This window comes from Nematolebias whitei, chromosome 16, assembly GCF_014905685.2.
Source record: "Nematolebias whitei isolate Nwh7 chromosome 16, NemWhi1, whole genome shotgun sequence".
Classification (NCBI taxonomy): Eukaryota; Metazoa; Chordata; class Actinopteri; order Cyprinodontiformes; family Rivulidae; genus Nematolebias; species Nematolebias whitei.
This window is the reverse complement of record NC_056513.1, coordinates 32,660,262-32,664,369: the sequence shown is the minus strand read 5'-3', so window position 1 is coordinate 32,664,369 and position 4,108 is coordinate 32,660,262.

Sequence of the window (4,108 nt, the reverse complement as noted above, 5' to 3'; positions counted from 1 at the left end):
CAACATAAACTACATCATATACTACAACATATACAACATAAACTACAACATATTACAACATAAAATACAACATGTACAACATAAACTACAACATGTACAACATAAACTACAACATATGCAACATATTACAACATAAAATACAACATATATTATTACATATACTGGTACAACATAAAATACAGCATAAACTACAACATATACAGCATATACTACAACATAAACTACAACATTAACTACAACATATACAACATATACTATAACATAAACTACAACATATACAACATAAACTACAACATATATTATTACATAAACTACTAAACTACAACCTATACAGTCAGGCTCAGGAGCTGACCATGTCATCTTTATTTTTGACATGACTCAAATCTCTAGTGAAGAAAATATTTGGTCAAATATCTAAAATTTGTCAAACTTTCTTTGCAGGAGATGACCTGACACACGTAAACAAGGACTTTACTGTCACCCTCTGAAATCATCACTTCCTTCTTTGATAACTGTCCAGCTGCCTTCTGCTGTGTGTAATCAGGGATGTCATCCATCACTGGAACTTGTCTTCAGGACCTTTATTCTCACATTTTAATCTGCTTCAGGATCACAATGACAAGGCCTCGGCTGGTTGTGCCAAGTCCAGAGCAGCTAAAGGCAGGAGGAAGCTGTAATCGAGCGCAGTCATGTGACTTGACAGCAGGGCTTTGAGTCAAACAGCCAGTAACTGTAGCTTTGAGCGGCTTGACAGGTTTCTTTTTACCACTCTGCTTCCTATTTTTATGTTATTTAAGATTTGAAAGGAAGATACTAAATCATATTATTGTGAGTTTCAGAAAATACTTTTTCTTATGTGCACTTTTGTAAATGTACTCTTTCTTGCTTTATTCTCAAGTATCTGATCTAACTTGTTTTTCCCTTTTTGTGTCACTGTTAAAGACTAAAAATAGGAAAACTAATGTAGATTTTTTCAAAGAATAAGCTTTAGCATATCCTTAAAAGATCTGTGTATTGTAGCATTTAGCACACTTCTTACACAACAGGTTCAAGTGTAATTAAATGAGGTGAAGATTTTATTGTGTAAGTGTTTATGAAGCATTCACACTATTGTGTTCCTTTTTTCTTGCGTATGTTTTTTGGTGCAATTTCTGTCCCGCAGTTTTCAATCTATTGCAACATATCATAAATCAAAATATTTCAGGACAATACTTTTGGTATTGGTGCAACTTTAGCTTTTTGAAACATTTAGCCTTTTCTGCATTTTTTTCTCATAGAAATTGAATTGAGCTCATTTTTCCTCCTTCATATCTTTAGATCTGTTTACAACCTTTTACTGCTCCTTTCACATTTTGTTTTGCTAAAGCTTTTTTCGGCTTCCTTGTGCATTTTTTAGATACTTTCAGCTAATTACAGCTTTTTTCAGCTGTTTTGTGCTCCTTTCAGATTCTTTCTGCTAACAACATTTTTGTTTCTTTCTGCTAACTTCAGCTTGTTCTGCACCTTTCAGCTTTTCTTCTATTTCAGCTACTATTTAGCCGTTTTATGCTAATTTTAGCTTTTTCAACTAATTCCACAATTTTTTTAGCTCCTTTCAGCTCTTTCCACTTCCTTCTGCTTCTTTCTGTCTTTTTAGCTACTTTTCAGCAGGTTTTTTTTTTTACTAGTTTCAGTTTTTTTTAGCTATTTTCGTAATTTCTGTGCTCATTTCTGCTTATTTAAACATAATTCAGCAAGCATGTGTTCTTTCTGCTTTCTGCTAATTTAGGCCTAAAATTTCAGCTACAATTCAGCATGTTTTAGCTAATTTCAGCTGTTTTTCTGCAACTTCTTCAGCATTAAGAGGTCACACTGCATTTTTGCAGGAAATGCAATTTCTCTAGTTATTATTATTTTTTGCATCAGTCCCATCAGTACCAAAAGTTGCTCCACCAGAAGCCAAATTAATTAATTTGATTGTTTAAAGTTAATTTTGACATCACTAAACAGATGAAGGATTTTTTATTTAGGAAATTATTGATTTATTTGTTTAAGGATCTCATTAATTCTGCATAGGAATCAATATTGAAGCAAAAGTGCCAAATCTCAGGAGTTCCAGTACGTTTTGAAATTTGACGTCCCTCCCTTTGTGTGACCACTGAGGAGATGACACGTCATCGCTGCTGCTCTGTGTAGAAAACTGATCCCAGCATCCAGAAGCACTTTTGTCTTCCTGATTTAATGCGGTAAACAAAAAACTATTAATGTAATGTTTTACAGGAATGCCAAAACGCTTCTCATCTTCCCCTTTATGTCTGCTTTGATTTTCATCTGATAATTGTAGATAAAACGTTGCAGATGATTCAAAAAGCAGACCAGTACTGGTTGGTTCGTCCCACCTGTAGGGTCACACGTCTGTTCATGATTCAAACCCTTTAACTCAGCGTGGAAAAACATGAGTGGAACATTTAAAGTAGTTTTTTTTTATTCCAATTTGTTTTTTGTTTTTTTAATTCAAAATATCACTGAAAGCCATAAGGTGCCTGAACATTTTTTAATTCAATGTATTTATTGCAAATTTATGACTGTGTGTCCCAGTTTGTCCCTTAGGTCAATGAAATAAGGAACTGGACCTTTGTCTGTTCCCAGTTTTAATTGTTTGCTTTTCTTTATGTTTGCTCCGAAAAATGTGAGTTTTGTTGTGACACTTGGATTTTAACCTTATGTAAATAATATAAAAATATTTTTATACTTGTCTGTATTTTTCTGTTTTTGGTGATTAATTGCCTTTTTTTTGTTTGTTTGTTTGTTTCTCATGTCCAGTGTGAGTTCAGCAGAAAACAGCTAAATGTTTGCTAATTAAATGAAAGCTGCTTTTTGTATAAACACATTTTCTCTTATAATCACCCATCACGTTTATCCATAACCAACCTTCTTCTTACAGTTTTTGTCCAAAAAGGTTTTTGTAAATATGCCACCAACATTCAGAGATTTCTACTGGTTTTGTACTGGTTTTGAATGTTTTTGTAAAGTTTGAACTGATCAAATAAAATGTGAGCCACAGAATCATCTAACGACTGCATGTGATTTTTTTTGTTTCAGTGCTTGAATCTTGGGTGAATAATCGTTTCCACTATAACAATTTCTGTCAAAGTAGATGTTAAGTAATGAAACAAAACACTGGTACAGATACATGTCCTGAAAACCTTTGTAAATGTTTAAATGTATCTACCTGGGTTATTGAGCATGCAGCAGGACACTAAATGTTGATGTTCTGCCACCTGTTGGACAAGTAGGGACATTTGAAGCATTTACCTGCCTTAATGCAACAGATATCAGCACCTTTCTTAGATTTTTTTTAAAAGTTTTGAATATCTTCTTCACATTTAATCTTCTCAGATAAAATAAAATATTAACTTTACATCATGACTTCAAAATGAGAATTGACAAAACCAATCAAATAATAAGTTCTCTAACAAAAAAATAACTGCACTTTTTAATTTTTTTATTTTCTAATTTTCACATTAAAAATTCAATTCAGTTCGTTTACATTATTCCAAGTCTCAACAGAAGTCGTCGCAGGGCACTGAACAGAAACATTCACATACATTAAAAAAAAAAGTCGATTAGTAAAAGTTTATCTAAAGAAGCGTCAGATTGTGTTGAGTCTTCATTTCATCACAGTCTCTCATCCTGAACAAGCACAAAGGAGACGGTGGAAAGGAAAAACACCCTTTTAACAGGAAGAAACCTCCAGCAGAACCAGGCTCAGGACGAGCGGCCATCTGCTTTGACTGGCTGGGGTTGAGACGACAGGAAGGAGAAACAAACACTGGATGACAGGTCCAGATGAACTTTCTATAGGAGAAAAGACAAAAAAAAAACATGTTGAGATAGAAATAATTACAAATACTGATATAGGAATGATTATTTTTATGCTTTTATGTCAATTTATACTTATTTTATACTCATTTTATATGCAGCTTATCTGTGCAAGTCAGGCCTGTACTGCAGATGTGTTTTGGAGGAATGAAAATAAGCCTCCGGGGGTGCTCTTGCCGCAAGATCTGGCCCATCTTGCAGTTACAGTGACCCGGAGTTTGATGTAGACAGGTCTTTCATCCACCCA